General features: G+C 45.7%; 1 protein-coding gene across 5 annotated transcripts in view; it reads right to left on the reverse strand.

Annotated features, from left to right (window-relative positions):
* Zbtb38 (zinc finger and BTB domain containing 38) overlaps positions 1-8762 on the reverse strand; it is a 35343-nt gene extending 26581 nt beyond the window's left edge. Inside the window, 2 exon segments of one of the 5 annotated variants that reach the window (NM_001436514.1) lie at positions 7270-7373; positions 8706-8762. The gene's annotated coding sequence lies outside the window, so the exon portion shown is untranslated. 5 annotated transcript variants of the gene reach the window in all.
* Between the last annotated feature and the right edge of the window lie 13071 nt (positions 8763-21833).

Consider the following 21833-nt stretch of genomic DNA (forward strand, 5'->3'; position numbering starts at 1 on the left):
AGACCTTAATCTAGAAAATGTAAGTTTAAGGTACTTCAATTTTTGTAGCTGGTCTTGTAGCTTTTTCTTCTTCCCTCCCCTCCCCCTCCCCTGGTCCTGACCCCCAAACACAGATAGGAGAGAAACAAGGACAGAAGGGCAAGAGATCCCCAAATCTAATGTCTTTCTATTTGTTTCTTCTTTGACCATGGCTACTAACAAACCACACACAGGCCCCCTAAGTGACCACCAACCCTGCCTCTTGGGGCCCTCACATTTATATACCCTCTGAAAAGTCCCCAGAATTCCAAACACCACACAGTCACAGAAACTATCTGCAGCTGGCAAAACCATGCCTTTGCTAGAGCATGAGGTAAATCATGGTCAGCTGCCACATCCCCACACCTGGGATTAAAACAAAAGCACATTCTTATAATATTTTTGGTGGTTTTTTTTTTTAAGAAACCAAAATTCTAAAATGTCACTACAAATTTTACTGTTTCTAAAATTTCATCTGTCCAGTGACGTACCGTCCTAAAATTGAAATCATGCCATGTCAGTACCCAAGGTTTCCATGACGCCCTCACGTGCACAGTATCTGGGAGGCACTCGTTCTCCAGCCTATTTGCTCCTATAGGGAAACTCCTAACATGAATCCTGGAGGCAGAGCACAAATTCTTCCCTTCCGTCTGTCTGTGTGTTTTCAGGATGGGGTTTCCCAATGCTTCAGGAGCTGACTGAACCATCAGATCACCACATCCTGCCTTTAAAAGGAAGAGGCCCATCTTCACCTTGAGCAGGTGCTGTGACAGGGGACGGTAATGGCTGGGTAACACCCAGGACTTTATTTAGCTCTAACTGTGTTAGAGGACTCTGAGTTGACATCATCCCACTGCTTCGCTGTGCCCTCCCTAATATGACAAGGACAAAATGACAGCCAGAGAAGCCTGGCAGTCAGAGCTTCAAGACAACGCGACAGCACAAGAAGACACATCTACCAAGACACAAAGCAAACCTGCTCCTTTCTTCTCTAGAGGTGTCATGGAGACACAGAGCTGACCCTCTTGGTCTGGAGAATAGTCCAAGTGGTCACTGTACATCAGGAATTCCTGGGAGACAACTCTGGTGCTTTTGCCTGAGTCTGCTCTCACCTCTCTACCTTCAACTGACAACCTCACATCTGCTATGATTTCCCACAGAGTTCTAGACACAGGATGTCAAGGTGCAGAATCATCGGTTCGGGACCAAGCCTTAGATGTTTGTACTTCCCCTAGTCATCCATTTCCATCTCCTACATTTCCCATAATCCCTCCTCTATGTTTCCAGTGTGAAGCCACCGTTAGCAGCAGTAATCCCTGAAAGAGGCCAGGTAAGGTGGCATAGGCCTCTGAGGCCTCTGGGGCTGGGGAAGCCACTTCCTCCTAGAACTTGGCAACCCTGAGTAATCTGCAGAGTGGTTGAACAAGCACACCAGAAGGCCTGAGGAGACAAGCGCATGGCTTTTTTGACTATGGAAAGGCCACAGAAACTCTGGCCAGCGTACAAATGGATGTGTAATAGTCTAGACTGAGGAAAACAAGAAGGAAAAAAAATGGCTGGTAGTGGGAAAAAAATATAAAGAACTACATTTTGGCATGTTTTTGCCAATTCCGCTCAGGAATTACTTTCATTAAAGCAGAATGTATCAGAAGTGATGTTGGAAGCCTGTAACTCCAGCACTGGGGAGGCTGAGGTGGGAAAATGAGTTGGAGGCTAGCCTGGGCTACACTGAGAGGTAATCTCTGTACAACAACAAAACTCAGAATGTGTTTTTCGGGCACTATTTGGGTATTTAAACGTTCACATGTTCGAGAGAGAGTTTATCTACATGGTAAAAAAGTAAAAAAACAAAACAAAACAAAAAAAAACCCCTCCCCCGACAAAAGCCCACAGTCTGCTGTTTAGAACCACTGTGCTGTAAGTATACTTATTTAAAAATAACCTAAATACAGGTTATGCTACGTGAATGCTCCAGTCTCTGCCTGTGCTTTCGTTTTAGAAAACACGCTCACAGGCTGCACAATGGGCGGGGCTTCACTGTGTACACTCAGTGCAGAAAATGGCTACCGGGTTGGGCCTGCACACTACAAACAAGCAGGGTACCTTCTGGAGACACTCTCCCTCCTGGCCGAGAACCTTCTTTTCCCACCAATACTGGGTTTCTTTGCTGAATACCCTGGTAAGTAACCACCAGAGCGTTTACTATCTCCCGAGCAAGGGAGCCTCGTGGGGAAAAACACATTATTTTTAAAGCAAGACGGCCGTTAGGATCAAAAGGAAGACTCCTATTTATAAAAGAAGACAACCACGTCGACAGGTATTTCTTCAACAGAAGTGGAAAGCATTTTGCCAGAAATTAATAAATGGAAAAAAGTCTTAAAAACAAACAGAAAGCCTTTTAATCAGTTTCCTGGTAAAATGTAAAACCAACGCTTGCCTAGGAAGCGCAAGGCCCTGGGTTCGGTCCCCAGCTCCGAAAAAAAGAAAAAGGAAAAAAAAAAAAAAAAAAACCAAAAGGACGAACGCTGACAAATTAAATGGAGGCCAAAGCAGGGTAAGAATTCACTCCGAAGTTATTTCTGTTTAGGAAGGGATGTGTCCTTCCAGGTGACTGACCGCACATCTGTGCAAAAAGTCAACTCATGGTGAAGGGGGCTGAGACACCCTAATCACTGGACCTTGGTAGGAAAAAAGAAATTGAAGGTCAGGGTTGTTTTCTTCACCCCAGTTAGCACAGGCCCCAAGGGTAGCAGGCGCTAAGGCCCAGCCCTGGGACAACTCCGCTCAGTCACCCGCGTTAGCAGATTCTTCTCCTGTCATTTCCCACGAAAGCAAAGGTGAAACCCCATTATGCCAGAGGAAGGGGACACAAACGGGAGGTGTGATTCAGCAAGCACGCAGAGCATGTGACGGTGACACGTCCATCAAACAGATGTGTGATTCAGCGCTGAGGCAGTGGAGAAAATGGCTGAGTCATGTCAGGGACCGCAGGACCAGAGGATATATGTTTCAGCAGAAAGCGAGATCTATTTGTAAGAAAGGAAACCCTCACTTACATTCAGGAACCAATCACGATCCTGACAGAGCTGACGAAAGGCTTGTGGGGTCACACGAACACACAGAGCAGTGAAGGCCGCTGTGGTTACACCGCAGGGAGCAATGGAAGGTGGGGTGATGCCATTCCTGATCACCTGGCATGCGTGTGGAGGCCAGGGAGGGCACCGGAGCCCTGGAAATGGAGGCACAGCCCATTGTGAGGTGCCATATTGGATGCTGGGAAGAAGGCCTCTGTAAGAATGGCAAGTGTTTTTAACTACTACAGCCATCTCCTAAGACCACCCTGGTAAAGCCTTGGCCCATACTAAACTCCTGGTCACTTCAACACACACACACACACACACACACACACACACACACACACACACACACACGCGCGCGCGCGCGCGCGCGCTACAACAGTGTAATGGTTGGAATAAATACATTAAAATGAGGCTGGGAGACCAGGCTTCGGGCAGCAGCATCTTAGCAGAAATGGACAGATTGTGAGAGGAAGGGAAGCATCATTTATCAGTTGCCTGCCACACTGTAGCTACTGATCAAATTATCACTCAAAGTTTCAAAACAGGGGTTGGGGATTTAGCTCAGTGGTAGAGCGCTTGCCTAGCAAGCGCAAGGCCCTGGGTTCAGTCCCCAGCTCCGAAAAAAAGAAAAAAAAAGTTTCAAAACAGACCAATTTGAGCTTAGAAAGGAAAAACTCAGCTTAGCAGGACTTTGTGCACTTCACAAGCCTGGAAAATGGCCCAGCTGGTTTGAGAGACTGGGTTTATCTGCCTCTAGCATCCTCATCCCAGTGTACCAAGCTCATATGCTCAAAAAATAGACCCAGTATTTAATAGATATACACTCAAAGGCAATGGAATTGAGTTACTTTTAGAAACTTTTTGCAACAACAGAAAGGGTTTTTGTTTGTTTGGTTGGTTGTTTTTAATCTATCCTTTGAAGAAAGATTCTCTGGGGCTGGAGAGATGGCTCAGTGGTTAAGAGCACTGACTGTTCTTCCAGAGGTCCTGAGTTCAAATCCTAGCAACCACATGGTGGCTCACAACCATCTGTAATGAGATCGGATGCCTCTTCTGGTGTGTCTGAAGACAGCTACAGTGTACTTACATATAATAAATAAATATTAAAAAGAAATAAAGAAAGAGTCTGATTTATCTGTTGTTGACACTGATACAATGTTAATACCACTATCAAAACCACATTTAGCAGCCTGAATTTTAGTAATGAGACGTGTGTTTGGGAGTATGCTAAGGTCAGGGATTTGTACAAGATTTATTCTCGATTTATGCAAGCTAGAAACTTATGCAAACGAATCCACTTAATATTCATTGTGCATATCACATTACCTTGCAAAGGAAAATGCCCCCCAAACACATAATGCACCCCTTGTCAGTCTCGTGTTCTTGGACCCATCCCTCCTATCAGAGGAAAGCTTTGTTCTAGAGGCTTCTGGAAGCATACTCCTCTGAGGCTTTTTGCTCTCCTTACAGGGTTCTTTCTGTCTCCCTGGTCATTTCTTTTCTTAAAAGGCTCAATACTCAACCACATTCTTCCTATACTCTAATGGGAAACCTCTTCATCTTTTCCGTATACCCATAGCTCCCGATCTGGCCTTCCCCTTCCTAAGGGGTCCAGATGAAAGATGGCGGCTTCAGTGCTTTACCCTCAGTGCCCCAGGGTCCCCAAGGCACCAGGGCTCTGAGAATGCTATGCTAGCAGCATCCCGTACTCTTTCTCCAGCAAGACAGCTGCCTGCCATTTTTCTCATTTCCCCACTTGCTACCCCGTGAGAGCACCATCTCTGGGCCTGCCCCTTTCCTTAGAGGACTGCGCAGCCTTCTTTCTTATTGCCTCTCCTCCTAACCTCCTCTAAGCTATGCACACGGACAGGCTCCTCAGGCAGGGCCATGACATTTCCTTGTTCAGAGAGCCTTAATGACACCATTGATTAACACATTCCAATTTCCTAGTTGGCATTCAAGACCATTATTGTTCAGCAACAAATATTCTCCAGTTCCATTTCACCCTGGACGCCTGTATAGACCAGTTCTAACTCAATTGGACTTGATGCTTTTCATGGATCACACGCTGAGCTTTCTGTCTTTCTCTACTCCTACTGCAAAAGCCTCCTCCAATTACCAAAGACTTCTTTTTACATTTACTGCCTGGACACACACACACACACACACACACACACACACACACACACACACACACACAGGAGGACAGGAGGGCGGGGTCTCTCTCTCTCTCTCTCTCTCTCTCTCTCTCTCTCTTGCTCTCTGTCTCTGTCTGTCTCTGGCTCTCTCTCTCTGCCTCTCTCTCTCTCTCTCTCTCTCTCTCTCTGCGTGTGTGTGTGTGTGTGTGTGTGTGTGTGTGTGTTTCTTGTTCGCCTTTTCAAGCTCTATCGACCGTCTGAGGAGGAAGTTCCCGTTGTTTTTCGGTTGAATTCTCTAGCCCCTTTAGTGGGGTCATACTTGTGATGGCCACTTGATAAACATTTGCCGCCTAACATTTACAGAACTTCACAAAGTTCCCAAGCCCGTGTGCAGGTCCGTGTCTCTTTTGTTTTCCTATGAGACTTATGTTGTAACAAGTGGCAGCCAGGTCCCGTAATCTGATTTCTAGCCTTTAACGCAATTCCCAGGTTTACCATTTGGCTTTCCATCCCATAAATCACGAAGAAGTGCTTGTGTTTCTTCAACTGCTCTATTTTAGAAGGCCAAAGTCAGCTGGACTAAAAGCTAAGAAATTGCTTTGAATCAAAAACTTCTCTTGTCAAACTGCTTCCTCTCCCACCCCCAGCTATGGGTTATGTACATACATTTTTTTTTTAAAAAGGTCTCAATTGCAAGTGACAGGAATGGAAAAATGGCCAATTTAAAGTTAGATTTCATTTTGAAAACGAAAATGACGTAAGTCGGTCTCCAGCATCCTTCTGTTGATTACTAACAGCAAATCGCTGACAGCTGAACAAATAATTCCCCCCTTAAAGACGCGACATGACTAATACAATTATAAAAGCATAAACATCTTGAATACCCGAGAACCTCAGAGAAGTCCAATAACATGATATATGAATCCAGAGGCCTCGTGATCGTGTATCAACTGAAATTATACGATTAGTAGATGTTAGAAGTGGACAAGAATTAAAGTTCGAATTGCAAAGCAAGAACTTGGAAACGTCGCTGGCTGTGGCCTGACCCCGTGGCAGGCAGCACTGCGGGGCTGCTGGGGTGGCAGTTAGGGAGAGCGGTGACTGTGGGCTTGCCCACCAACTCTGCCTTTTGACTTTAGGTAGAATTTAGACTGCAGGCTTCTGGAGGACATGCATTTAACTGAGAGCGGTGTGGCTCTAGCAAAGCACTCTGAAAGACTGCGCCCATGAAGGAAGAGCTAGCCACAAAGCCTTCTACGACCTGCCACGGTTTGCACATTTCAATCCTCCTCTTTCTTGACTCTTCAGAGTACCGTAGAGGAGGAAACTGACACACCAGAAGAGGGCATCGGATCCCATTACAGATGGCTGTGACTCACCATGTGGTTGTGGGAATTGAACTCAGGACCTCTAGAAGAGCAGTCAGTGCTCCTAACCACTCCCTCCAGCCCTCAGAGGAGTAAATTATTAACACACTGCCCCACACATAGAGACACACAACCGTTTGGCAAACCGTAGCTGTTTCTGTCACCGCCTTGTACAGTGTTACCACCTTAGAGTGCTGGGCTGTCCAGACATCTGCATGAGAACCGAAAATGTCTCTTCATGATTGCACACTCTACAGCAAGTAGAGAGGCTGGCGGCCCGTCTGCCCTGACCTCAACCCACTGCGAGTGACAACAAAACTCAGTGGAATGCTCTGGGGTTCCATCTTGCTTAGGGTCCTTACGACTTGAGGAAGCCACAGAGCTATCAAGACACACACACACACACACAAGTTCTCATCAGCACATCTACCAGCGGAACTAACATGCCAAGCCTGCTGCCTTGAAGCTCTGTTTGCTAGTTCTCCCTCGGCACAGAGGCCTGGCACACCACGTGTCCTTAATAACAGACTGCTTGGGAGTCATGGAAATTTTGTAGTACCCAAACCTGGCCAGGTCGAGCTCAGGATTCAGACACCTTGAGGAGTCTTTCAGAAACTGCCATTTCTTTTCTCACGCAGACTAAGGAAAGACAGACCCCTCAGTTACCTCAGTTAGAACATGCCAGCCTTAACAGAGTTAGCTTCTGTGCTTTGGCAGAAATCACTTGGAAATCCTTGGTTCTGGGCCCTCCATGTCTTCCACAGCAAGATCTAAGAAAAGATGAAAACGCAGTGATTCAGGATTCAGGACTTCAGCCGCAAGAGTCATTGCGGGAAGTAAATGAGAGAGATGCCTTCGGTAAATCGGGGACTGCACCGAGTGCTCTCAGTGGATGGGTAAATCTCTGTAACACCCCTCAGCTGTAGGGAACAGTTCCCCATTTTACAGCTGTGAACCTGTTGCTGGAGGTCACACTGAGTGAGTGCTGGGACTCAAACCCAGGTTAACATCAGCACAAAGATTGATTTGAGCAAAAAATCTGCATCCCAGAACATGAAATTGGAGTCCTAAAGGCTTTTTTTGACAGTGACCCATTTTATTACAAATTATGTTACATAAGCCAAAGGCGCCATTAAACTTCGCAACGATTACTTTTTCTAGTCCTTCCTATCGTACTACATATTCTAATCTTTTAAAAATTTTCAGCAGTGACCCATCAACGGAATTCTACTAATGAATGCTTGGTCTCGGAAAAACACTGGTAGAAGGCCTATGATTCTCGAAGTCAGCCGACCGCTGCAAGTTGCAAGTTCGAAACCAGCCTGGGCTGCTAGCATATTAAACGTTCTAGGCTCCTTAGCCAGACCCTGTCACAAAACACAAACTCTGCTCTTTGATCTTAGCTACAGCGAGACGCTATAAGTTTCTCTGAAACCACAACAAAACTATTCTTTCCAGCCGTGAGAACCAGAGCAAGCACTTTAGCTCCCCAATTAGGAGAATGGCCTTTAACCTTTCAAATAGGCATATACTACACAAACGTTTATCATTTAGAATAGATCATTACATGGGTTTTTCAATCAGGCCCAACATCCAGAATAGGAATCAGGCACTTACCCACCGCAAAGCAGGAGTTAATAAAGTGGAAGCGCAGATAGATTAAAATCTCAGGTTATTTATCAGCTGACCTGCAAAGAAGTGTCTAAAGGCTGACTGTTGAATTGTCCCAACAGACAGACCGCTGCAGTAGGAGCTGGAGGCCGAGGCTGCAACCCCTGGGGGCAGGGCCCTGCCTTTGAACGTCCGGTTCAATTCCAGGGGCTTGGTGTCGCACTAGAATCTCAACGCGATCCGGTAGGGTCAGGAAGCAGCTCGGGTTTGTGCTTCAGGGGAGGGGAGGTACGACAGTCCCGAGCCCCAGGTACGCGTCACTCCCCGCTGCCCCCCTGCAGCCGAGCCTGGTGGGGCGGGACGCGGGCACCTGCGGGCGCCGACTGCTCCGTAAGCTCCGCTGCGCGTCCGGGGAAGGCTGCAGCGCTGCCCACCGGCTCCTGCCTCCCCACCCCCACGCTTTGGAGACGCGCAGGCCCCGGCGCACTTACGGGGCTCCGCTCCGCCGCCCGCGCGCTTCCCGCGGGGTCCATGGCGCTTCCGGACCTGCGAGTCCGGCCGCAGCGCCGCCCAGAAAATGGACGCCGGCGGCTGGGCCCGGACGCCCTGGTCCGCCACTGGTGCAGTGCAGGCCCGACGGTCGCTAGACCTCGGGCGCCCGCCGACGCGCAGGCTTCAGGGGCGCTGCGGGCCGCAAAGCTTCAGCACAGCCGGCGCCACCGCTGCAGAGCCAGGCTCGCACAGGGCTGCGCAGCCACAGAACAGGCCCTGCACCCAGCGCGGGCCTCGTACATTCGAGCCCTATGCAGTTTTAAGGGCATCAAGTTCTCAGGATCAGGGTGTCACCTGTGCTTTCCCATGGCTGTCAGGGGACGCCTGGATTATTTCCCACCATGGTATAAGAACTAACTGTCTCATGCAATAAAATAAAATAAAAAGCCACCGACTGTCCGCTGGCATCCTTCCTACACAGATTCGCAATGTGGCACCTACTGCCTCATGCACACCTAAATGCAGGTGTTTGTTTTGAGCCATCCAGCATTGAGTCTTCGATTTTTAAATTTTTTTTTTTAATTTTTTGTCCTTTGGAAAAGACTCGCTCCCAGGCGAAACATTAAGGTTTTGAAAAGGGGTATTTTCCTGGAATATGGTTGCTTGCCATTTATGCACTCCAGTTCCTGACCAAGCATTAAGAATATGATCATTTTTTGGTGAGTTGAGTAGATTTTAATACTATATGCAAAGTAGAGTCCCTTAAACGATGCAGGAAAAAATGGTGTCATTTAAAAATGCAGACACCATTTGTGAAGGCTGACAGGTTGGGCAACGTGCATACACATGTAAAGAGCAGTTCCCGACCTTCTCAATGCCAAGCACGCTTTTATTCTCTCGCTCCATAGGCCAGTGTTCACAGATTACCTCCACTAAACTGCATTTATTAAGTAATGATTCATTTTCCCCTTTAAAAAAAAAAAGGAGCGTGAACTGTTTTTGTCTACATAACTGCCAGGGAGAACTTCCACAAAGCCTGAGCTAACTTGCTGGCAATGGCGGATACCAACCTTAAAAAACAAAACCAAAGAAGCTCCTGGTCTAATTGCATGTTTGTATGTTTCCATTGAGGCTGGGAATGATTTTAAAACTAGTGCCCATAGATCGGGAAGTCTGTAAGCTGTATTGCTGTCGCTGATTCCCTGGGACTGCTGGGGAGGTGGCGGGCAAGGCTGGTTGGCCTTTTGGATTCTGCAGTCCTGTGCTGACAGCCTGGGTTTGCCGTTATATAAGGCCACTTCTCTGACCTTCAGCTCTGGTGTCTAACGTGCAGTATGTTTTAGTATTAATGTCTACCTCCTAGGTGGTTTTTAAATTGAATTAAATAATACATGTGAAACACTTGCTCTCTAATTTCACGCAGGTGTGAGGATTGAAGGTCAACTATTCTGAGTTAGGGCCTCTCTTGTTTATAGTGGTTTTCCATGGGTGATCACCTAGGGTCACTTGGGACCTATGACCTAAGTCTGACTCCAGGGTGTTCCAGGAGGTGTCCTGATCAGATCCTGTCAACAACTTGTGACTAGTGAAATTTGGCTCTGGCTTTAAGAGTCTTAGCATGTGGAATGCCCTCACCGCCAGCAGGGCATTCACAAACAGTTGCATTTTTTTTGTTGTTTGTTTGTTTGCTTTGTTTTGCTTTTTCTTATTGGAGCCAAATATTTCTCTGGAAGCAAGCAGTATTTCCTCACATTGTTTTAATAACTAAACTATCATAGCAATGGCCTGAATCTTATGTAATAAACCAGTCCTTCAAAAATTTCCACCCTTCCTCATAACTGGACTCTCTCAGTCATCCTTCTGAGGATGGGGGAGCTATCTGGAAATTTCCAGAAACATCCCGTCTTATCATAAGTATGCTCTTTTTTCTGTAAAGGTTTCCTTCACGATTTTCTTTTCCGAAACAACTACGTGTGGTGTCTTCTTTGTAATAATTTCCATTTCAATTCATTAAAAAAGGACAAAAAGAGAGTCTAAGACTTCAAATCTCCTTAAAAGTCTGTCTCCTTGCTCATCTTTGATCCACAGCTCCTAGGCCCTGCCCAGGAAGCTGTCTTTGTTTTGTGTCTCATTTCGTTTCATTCCCACGTTTCTGTTATACTGCATGTGCTTTCTGATTAAGATTAGGGGGCAGCTTAACACTGACAGTTCCCCTTTCTTCACAGGACACCAAGATAGCAGCTAAAAAGACTAAAACGTTGCCCTTTCAAACCCACACAAGGTGTCCTCTACAAGGCAGCAGGGATCAAAGACAAGGGGAGTGTGTGGAGTGCATGAAATTCAGTGTCCTATGAGATGGTCTATGTGATACTTAGAGTTGTGCTGGTTTAATAACCTAATTGGACAAATTCATATGTTGCCCATGAGACTCGATGGCATTTGGCACTCGGGTTTGGCCCCGAGGCTATATATAGTTTCAATAATCTACAGTTTAAAGCCTTTAAAAAAAAAAAAGAAATATTTCAAGCTTGGAGAAGAACTAAAAGGGTGGTGGTGGGCCTTTCCCTGCTTCTCTCCCTCTCCACATTTCCCCTTCCTGAACTTTCCAAAGTTGCAGACATTATCCTTTTAGCCCTGTGTAGTTCAGTATTTCTTTTCTAAGACCTTTTTTTTTTCTCTTAGAGTCTATCTCTTTTAGAGAACTGGGCTCAAGAGTCAGAGATTAAAAAAAAAAAAAAATTGAGGCATGAAAGCCGGGCTTAGTGGTGCAGGCCTTTAGTTTCAGGACTTCGGAGGCAGCGGCAGGCAGATCTCTGAGTTCGAAGCCAGGATGGTCTACAGAGAGAGTTCCAGGACAGCCTGAGCTAGCTGTGGGATTTCCTTTGAAATAACAAAAGAACTGGAGTGGAGGAAGGGGGATGTGCATGAAGCCTTTTTGCTTCTACATACGTTCAAGATTTTCCTAGTAAAGTTTGAAAAGGTTAAGCTTGTGAAGGACTTTCAAATGGTATAAAATGTTTGTGCTGTGATATCAAATAGGGAAACATACAGTGTGTCTACAAACATTAAATTGTACTAAAAGGTTCGCTGCGTGTAGATAAGAGATTAAAATGGTTGGTGTAAAACAGTAAGGCTCTAGCTATTTCACAGTCTGCAGATCTTAGCTTTCTAAGAAAAAGGAATAAAATTAGAAGACAACACTAAATAGAAAATATTTCCTGAAACAGGGCCAGTGGAATGGCTCGGTGGGTGACGATATGTACTGCCAAGTCTGATGGTCTTCATCTGATTCCCAGACCCCTACAGCTTATCCTCTGATCTCCACATGCATGCCATGCATATACATGCACACACACACACACACACACACACACACACACACACACGCACGCACACAGTTTTTAAAAATATTATTAGAAATTAAACAAAACGTATTGACTCAATCTGGCCAATGGGTTCCCAGAACAGATTATAATTTACAAAATAGAATCGTCATCTATGCCTGTCATCCCAGTACTCTGTTAACTACGGCAGGAGGACCATGAGTTTAAATCCAGCCTGGGCTTCAAAGGGAGACCCTGTTTCAATAAGAGAGGAAGGGAAGAAAGGAAGGAAGGAAGGAAGAAAGGAAGGAAGAAAGGAAGGATCAATCTTCAAATATAAATCTAACCTGTGACCTACTTTTATATGGCCTAAAAATAGCTTTATATTTTTCAGCTTAAAATAGTTTTAAACTTATGTGTATTCATAATATGTGTCTGTGTGGGGTGTGTGCACACAGCACAGGTGCCTGAGGAGGCCAGAGGCATTGGATCCTCTGGACTTAGAGCGACAGACAGCTGTGAGCAAGATGGATTCTGAGAATCCAACTTGGGTCCTTTGCAAAAGCATTGTTTTCTCTTAATCTGCTGAGCCGTCTCTCCAGCCCAAGGTTTGCATTTTTAAGTGACTGGGTGGAGTGTCAAAAGGAAGAACATTATATGATAAGAAACCATATGAAATTCAAATGCCATTGCCCATAATGGTGAAGGGCACAGTCACAGCCGTACCTATTGTAGTTATTATAGTTAACATTGCATTTCATATTTTCTTTCATTGATACAAAAATCTGTGGAAACCCACAAGACCCTCAGCTTTGCTTCCACTCGCTGGTTTTGTTGTTTTATATTTCTGAGACAGGGTCACTAGAGCCCTGCTGGCCTGCAACGCACTGTGTAGACTAGACTGGCCTTGAACTTCCAGAGCTCTGACTTTGGCTGCCTCTGGAGTGTTGGCATTAAAGGTGTATCGTGCCATGCCCAGCTTAGATAAAAGCTCTGGGACACTTCCGATCCCAATAGGTGAACCACAACGGAGTCCCTCTCACTAAGGTCCCAAATACTAAACCGGAATTAAGGTTAGTGCTTGACCTTCTGAGAAATCAGTAGATCGTCCTGAAGTAGGCCAGCTCTGGTGGCCAGATAAGGAAGTCCCTCTGCTTTAACCCTCACAAGGGAAGAAACCTGAAGAAGCCCAACGTGAACCTCTCTGTTCTCGCTCAAGCTGCCCTGTACAATCTGGCTCCTCTTCCAGGTCCAACGCAGCCCATGGTTTTTATAGATCAGGGGCTGCCTGAGTCACAGATCTTTAGTGAACGCCAGCAAAGTCAACACCATCTTTAAACTCAGTTTGTTGAAGTTTTATTTTCTTATTTTGGCATTGCTGAGGTCTGAACCCAAGGCCTTACGTATGCTAGGCAAACACCCTACCCCATATTCCTACTAAAATTTTTTTATTTTGCATTAAAAGAAAAAAGGCCTCAGCCACTTTCTGTCTGATCTTTTATTTCTAAAAGCCAGCTAAGTTTCCCTGCAACTGAAAGCAGTTGGTTTGGTGGAAGGGAACTAAACCAGGAATTAAGCATGAGTCTGCAGTTGACTCCCCAGATGACCTCCAGAAGGAACAACTTCTCAGGCCAGGTCCTTCAGTGAGAGAAAAAGAGCCATGCCTGGGGCAAGTGAGTCTGGTTTGAATTTCTGTAAGAGGCAAGCAAGAAAGAACATATTAAGTGTTACCATGCCCCCCTGTCCTGGTTCTTCTGCAGACTGAGCAATTCAGGCAGAATATCCTCTGGGGATGGTCAAGGAGTACAAACCACACAGAAGAGGGAGGGAGGCAGAGAGGAAGGAGAGAGGAAGAGGAGGGGGAAGGGGGGAGGAGGAGGCAGGCTTTGAGGGAACCAAGTGCAGAGAAGCATGGATTTAGGAGAGAGAATTTCTTGGACCTGCAGCTTACAGCAGGCATTTTGGGCTACTATTAGCCATGGTTACACCATTTTATAAAGACCCTACTTTGGTTAAAAAATCAACAATTCTTAGAACTAAAGTAACTCGTATCTCTAGATTCTTGCCCTCCCTAACCTACCACCCCTTAGTAAAGGCTTGTGGAAAAGTTTATTTATTGCTCATAGACATTCTTTTAAAATTTATTTATTTTATGTTTATAGGTACACTGTAGCTGTCCTCAGACACACCAGAAGAGGGCATCAGATCTCATTACAGATGGTTGTGAGCCACCATGTGGTTGCTGGGATTTGAACTCAGGACCTCTGGAAGAACAGTCAGTGCTCTTAACCGCTGAGCCATCTCTCCAGCCTGCTCATAGACATTCTTTAACCCATTGTTCACCTTATTCCTTTGGCTACCTTAAGCACTGTCCGGCCCCTGGGGCCAGAAAAGGGACATTTTCCATCCCCTTCCCCTTTTCTGTCCTAGGATTATATCCTTCCACATCTTTTCCCAAATAAAGTCTATGCTGCCCTTGGGTCACTGGTCCCTTTGTCTGTCCTTCTCCCAAACCTTACAGGTAAACCTCCAGTCTCTGCCCTGTAGCTCCAACAGTACTTGGGCACAGCACAAACTAAACACTTTTGCATCTTGTTTAAACACTGGTGGAGATCTAATAGGACAGTGGGGGAGGTCTTCTCTGGCATTCTTAGCATGAAGAATCGAGCCTTTGTTTTTTGAAACAGGGTCTCTATAACCCTGCTGGCCTGCAATGCACTATGTAGACTAGACTGGCCTTGAACTTTCAGAGCTCTGTCTTCATCTCTGGAGTGTGGCGATTAAAGGTGTATGGTACCATGCCCAGCTTAAATAAACTTTCCAGGACACCTCAGATACAAAGTTCCTCATGGATCCCAATAGGGAGATGTTATAAGGCTCCTGAGAAGATCCATCAATGGTTGCTGCCCAATAGGCAATGTGGATCAAGCGAACACTGTCAAAAATCTCAAGACCACCAGAGTGGCTTAGGACTCTCTCTTTGCAGCTGGCCTACACTTGAGGGCTCTCCAAGACTTCTCTACAGCAAGCCCTCTCCACTTTTCCCTTGTACCCTGTACCCCCGGCTTCAAAGGCAAGCAGCCTCTCCATTTGCTCTTCGCTGACTGCTGACTGCTCCCTTTCTTCCCATTTTCTGATTCTCTGCACTCCAACCTGCCTTTGTATTGTCCTCTCTGTCTGCCTCCACCCCATTTCACTTCCCAGATGACACTCCTGTTCTCTGCATGTGAATTTTCCAATACCCTGCATGCTCTGAAGTTACTCCCTGTCCCTACTTAAAGAAAAAAAACAAAAAACAAAAAACAAAAAAACCCCAAACCCTCCTTTCCCCTTTCTCAGTCATAGAAATAAAGAAAAAGGGGGTGGGGTGAGGATTACGAGGGCAGGGCCCTTCTCGGATTTAACCACGTTCTCGGCTGGTGGCTTTTGTTCTCTCATCTCACTGGCTTGTAAGGCCCTCAGGCAGGCACTCCTCGGCCAGCTCAGTGGTGGGGAGAAGGGCGGCACAGTGAGGCCTTAATTAGAGCGAGGCCTCAGACCTGGTGAGGGATTTTACTGTGCAGAAGGAAAAGAAATTTCCAAATATCCATTTGGTAGCACTGAGCAAGGGTAAAGAAGATACCGTTTTCTTATGTAAAGCACATGACGGAAGTCCCCCCCCCCCTACATACATACACACCCAAAGTATTTATACTGGCATTTTGTAAAAACAAAGCAGTTCTAGAAAACAAACTCCCTCTGCAGGCCTAGCACAGTGAGAGTGGACACAAATCCCAATCTCCAACCCTGAGCGGAAAGAGCAGCAGCAGCAGAAAAGTAGCCATTAAATGAAAAAATGCAGAAAGATGCGCAAGACCCAAACAGTTTCGTGGTCACTGAGATGTTTTAGGCCACAGCAGTGACATGTGGGGATCACCTAACAAAGGTAAGTGATTTAGCAACTGGGTTCAACTTACCTGCTGCCCTGAGAGCTTTCTACAGACCTGTCAGGAGCCAGGCCTTCCCCCAATGTCCCCACCCCCGCCCCCACTGTCAGCTATGCACCCTGAGAAGTCAAGAGCATTTGCCTGCACCACAAATTCAAATTTTTGCATTCAGGGGCTTCTCAACCTAACATCTGCTCGTGAATTTAAACGTGGCAGGCATTATTAAGGTCACTTGGCAATGTAGGCAGACCAGCTTGGAAAAGGGCAGACAGGCATACGGTGGCTTATTAAGAGCCAACTCTTCTTAGCAAGGTGGTGAGAGAAAGGACGGAGCCCAAGCAAAGGCCTCTCCTTGACATTGGCTGAGCTGCCTGCAAACAGAAGAGTGGACTTCAGTAACAAAGAATTTCCTTCTGTACCAGGAATGATACACACAGTTGTGCCTGTTCATGTCATTATCTAGCCTTCCGTGGGAACCTGAACTGAGCCTCAGGGGGACCCTGTCATCCTCCATTCTGCCTGGCTGAAAACTGTTAGTTCTCTAGAGAATGCTCAACAAATATACCGAGATGGGAACCGAATGGCCGAAGCACCTCTTCCTGCCACCCGTGACAGGCAATCTCTACGACCAACAACTAGAACAAGGTTGTCCTGTGGTAGGCTGCTCCACAAAACCAGTGAGGCATGAGAAACCAGTCAGACCACCTCTGTTGTACTAAATGACCTGCTGAGTTAAGGCTCTGTTCAAGAACGTGCTTCTAGAAAGTTCAGAAGGCGTTTAAGAACCATGTGGTGTTTAACTCGTACAGCAGTTCATCTCTGCTCTCTGATCCTCATCACCACACTAACCCTGCAGGGATGGAAGCACGCTGGCTCGTAAGACCTTTCTCAGCCTATTAGTATAACAGAGAAAACAGTTACATCCATAAAGCCACGACAGAGCCCACGACGTGCTTTAGGTATTTCAAGACAAAGATTGTTTTTTTTTTTTTTTTTTTTTGGTTCTTTTTTTCGGAGCTGGGGACCGAACCCAGGGCCTTGCGCTTCCTAGGCAAGCGCTCTACCACTGAGCTAAATCCCCAGCCCCAAGACAAAGATTGTTTATTGACCAGTTGACATGTAGACCTTTCCTCCATTTTGTCTTTTGGGGGGTGAAAATGAAATGGAAGTCTCAGGGGTTTGGTATGAGTTTAAATCCCAGAGTCCTTATGAAAAGCAAAACAAGATACTTTCTAGAACATTCCTTGCTCCAAGAGGCCATTACTGAGTTGATGTTGGGTCTCTGCCAGGATTGCGCCATTCCTGGGGATGCAATGCCAAGAGTGTCATTCACCCTCCCAGATAGATTCAAGGCGCTTCTGGGGTCAGAGGCACCCATATCTAGTGTCTGACAGGTTGAAACCAGCCACAGGGCCCTGGGTGGCCTTCTCACAGCATGAGCTTTTCTAAGGCAGGGGCAACCATGAAGCTACGAAGCCTGGCTTCAACAGGCAGAAGGGTCCACAGAGAAAGATGGGGCTACAACTTGTGTTTACACACTCGCTGCACACGACCCCACCAGGTCCTTGCGTGGCTTGGTCGTTTGTTACCTTGCAGGTCTTTGCTCCAAAGCCACAGCCCCAGGAAGATCTTCCTAACCAGCCATTGCAAGGGGGGCACTCCCTACAGACATCACCCTGGCTTTTTAACTGTTAGCTTTTCTTCTTTGTGTGTTTTTGAGACAGGGTTACTTGCTCAGGCTAGCCTGGAACTCACAGTCTGTCACCAGTGCTGGAACTAAGAGCACGTACCAGTGTGCCCAGCTGCTCTTCCTTCTTGTGTTTGTTAGTTGTTCGCACATTTGTTTTTGCCCCTCCCCTACTGACTACCCTGCCCTAGTAAAGATGGGATCATGAGACACAGGCTCTGCTCCGCCTTGATGATTGTGTTTCTAGCTCGTGGAATAAGGCTGGTAGATAGTGGGTACTCAGTAAATGCCAAGTGTTTATTTAACCTGGGGAAGTTAGCTGTTAGAACAAGCTATGTGGGACCAGAAACTGAAGGCTGACTCAGCACGATTTAGTAATAAAGAGAAAGGTGCTAGGTTATTTTTTAGATTTTTTTTTCTCCTCACATATAAAGAGGCTATTAGTCTAAGCTGTGGCCTGGTCACCAGACTAGCTACAGGGGACCCTCAGAAAAGGCCGAGTTAGAGTCACATCAGTGTAGTAGCTGGAGATGAAGCCTTGCAGTCCGGCTGAATTAAAGCTTGGGAAAAAACATTTTTCTATTCCCCAAAGACAACCATGAGTTGAGAATTTTATACTATAAATCATTCAGGCAGAGAAACCACACGCTCCCCCATTTCGTTCGTTCGTTCGTTCGTTCGTTCGTTCGGTGTGAGAACAAAGCAGCCGTTTGCACATTCTTCCTCTCACGCCTGCTCTGGCCTGCCCAATGCAAGCACCTCAGCCAAAATGTGTAAATGAGTTAAGCCTACCTCGTCGGTTAAACACGGAGGGGTAAGCACCATTTTCCCTCATTTCAGCTAATCTAGGAAATCCAATAATAATTGTAAATGGGTAAGTTTAGAAAAGCTTTATGTCTTGGCAAACATCGCACTAAGCGACACACAACAACGCAATAAATAATAATTCTCCCATTCAGTCGCCTGTTTATTAGGGTGATAATGGTTCTGTGTATTTCCCAATAGTTTTGTTTGGTTTTCTGGCTCTGTGGATTATATTTGAAATTCTGTTAGGCATGACTAAGAGCAACACAAATGAATAATGTCATTAAAAAAAAAAACCATTAGCTATGAAAAGCTACAAGATGACGGTAGCCATGCTTAGGTTGAAAACAAAAGGATGGAGAGTCTACGATACGAGCATGAGATCTATCAGGCATCCATTCATGCTAGAACAACTGCAGTTCATCCATCGGGTCTTGCAGTTAAGATGCAACTTCACTGGAAATGATTGATCTGTGCTGGCCTATCAAGATGGAAGGCATTCTGTTCGGATCTTTCTGCACAGCAAGTGTTTTAACTCTAAACGGTGAGCTCACTATTTGTCCAAGAGCGAGTGACAATGGGTCCCATGCTTCTGCAATCGTTAATGATGCTGGTCTGAAAATAAATGTCCACACTGAATCAGGTTTCTGACATTTCCCTGTGGTCTGCAATCTCATAGATATGTTCAAAAGGCACTCAGTCATTTCAAGACCTGGGCAAGAAGCAAAATGGCTTCCAAGCAGATTGGGGGTGGGGGGTGGGAGTGGGGGTGGGGGGGGCAGGAAAGGTGTTGCAGAAAGAGAACTAGTCTATGGCAAGCCCAGGGACAGAATCACTAGATGAATCATGTTCTAATATAACTGAGCCACAGAATGATTCCAAAGACGATGATTTATTTGGCCTCAAAACACAACAACAATGAACAACAGCCACTCTTTAACCCATAAGAGATTTGACCATGCAGATCATGCTGTAGGAAATGAAAAAGACTTGCTAGAAACAAACAACTATTTACATATCCAGCTCCGAATCTCAAATTTCTTCACCTGGGAGCAGTCCCCCAGAGGCTTCAGGTCTGGCAACAGCTACAGAGACACTCCCATGAGGGCTCCGGGTGCACATGTCAAGGGGAAGGAAGGCTTGGGTTTGGGTCCAGCCCTACCCTGAGCTGGGAGGTTACCATGGAGGGCTGAGGGAGTTAGAAGCAGGAGAATTTCTGAAACAGCTTTTGTTTCAGAGGCACAGGTGAGGAGCACAGGAGAATGAAAGTATACCTCTCTCCACAAACCTTGCCATGCATTCTAGAGCGCATTGTAGCGAGACCTTAATTTAGAACGAACTGAGAACAAAGGGAAGAGAAGGGCTGTCTTGAGCAAGCCTCAGTATGCTTGCAAATGGAGCTGATATGGAGCTAGAAGACCACATTTAAAAAAAAAAAAATAACAAAACATCTAAAGCCAGTTCAAGTTCTGTGGGAGAGGGCACAAAACTACAGGGTTCCCACTTGGCATGCGTCTCCCTCTCTAAGACATTCTTGTGTATATCTATTACTGCATTTAAAAATATGAGTCGGTTGCCAAGGAAACAGGTTCCGGCCCAGTATTAATTTCAAACTAAAATATTTTTGAGGGGTTAGGCTCAAAGAAAAGAGCACACGAAATGATTTTTGAAAGATGCCAGGATTTGGCACTTGGAGAGCCACAACTGTTTTTCTGCAATGAGCCATTCTAGGGGTTTAGCTTCATTTAATGGGGCTCAGTTTCTGTTAAGAGGGCCACGGAAACTTAGCCTTTTTCCCTTAAAAAAAAAAAATAACTCCCCGCCCAGCCCCCTGCTACAGGCACAAACAGTGGCTTTATCCCTGTATATGACAAAATATGACTTTGAAAAGTTTACATTTTCATCGTTTGTATAACACAGTTAAAGTCCGCGTCTTGGAGATTAACATTTTTGATGGTTCCTTTTGAGGTTATTTACGTTCTTTGAAATTGTCTCCAGAAACCCACTTGATTTTTAGTTTCAAACTAAAATTGAGCCAAATCACCAGACTCTTCAAATTCTTCTTTTGTCTAAGTGGCGCCACACCTACCCCACTTTCACAGCAGAATCACTTTGCAAGTCTATGCTTATCTCTATGCAGGATTTGATAGGAGAAGCTATTCGGTTTAGTGCCATCCCCAAATATTACAAGCATCTTAGTTAATTTTTAAAAGTCACATTTTTAATGCATCGGATGCTGCATGGTTCCAAAAAAAAAAAAAAAAAAAAAAGTCTGTAAAGCATGCAAATGCCAACGTACCTGTACGCACCACTCAGAGACCTGCTAGCATGACAAGACCCTCGGCCATCTTTATGCAAGGCGATGGAGACCGACTGATTTCTCCGTCTTCTTGCTCACAAGTTTTAGAGATGCGGTTGTCACACACACCAAAAATTGTACGCTGAACAGCTTGAAAGCCTGTGATCACGAGGACTGAATTTATCAACGGCAAAACAGGGACTGAAAAAACTAAGTTCCTTATCCAAGGATTCTCTGAGGCTGCCACCAAGGAGGTGCTGGGCTGAATTTTTTTTTCTCTCTCCCTTACTCCTCTGAGAGTTCAAAGCTCAGAGCTGACCACTGCAAAGGCCACTGTCACATTTGCTGAAAATCAAACCACTGAGACCGGCTCTGCGAATACGAACGTGAGAACCGGAGTTGCTTGCACAGGGCGCAGTGCCTGTGAGTTAAAAATAGAGTCCACCTTGCCTCCTACCTGCATAATAAACATGTAAGTTTCGGGTGTTTAATTTGATATTCACATTAATTAACAATACAACATACATTATTTAAAAGACAGCAAATGCAAGAAGAAAGGGGAGACACCATCTGGTAACAGGGTTTTGTTGTTCTTGTTTGGGTTTTAGGGGTTTGTGGGATTTATTTGGCTTTGTTTAAAAAAAAATAAAAAAAGAAAAAAGACATAATCTTATTTTGAATGGGATGAAAAGCAAATGAATCCTGAAAGGAAGATCATGTCGACATAACGAAGGTTGTAATGAGGCAAAACAAGTCCTCCCAACCAGATGATGTGGCAGAAAGAGCATTAACATACTCACATCTGAAATACTAGGCAACGTGTAATGAATTCTACACAGCATGCACACACAGCACAGCACGGCTAATCCTGCCTGCCATCGTAGGCTCACACAGGCAAGACACGAACTGCATGCAGCCAGCACACGAGCGTGAGGGAAGGAGGAGGCGGCGGCAAGGGATAGCTCACCTTAAATGCAGTATCTGATTAATGTTGTAAGTGACATTGCATATCAGCCTCAGAGTCTTGGTTCAACTGGGTAGGAGGGAACAAAGAAAAATGTCATCAACTGGTGATGCAAGATGAGCCC

Source organism: Rattus norvegicus, chromosome 8 (genome assembly GCF_021556685.1).
Source record: "Rattus norvegicus strain SHRSP/BbbUtx chromosome 8, alternate assembly SHRSP_T2T, whole genome shotgun sequence".
Taxonomy (NCBI): domain Eukaryota; kingdom Metazoa; phylum Chordata; class Mammalia; order Rodentia; family Muridae; genus Rattus; species Rattus norvegicus.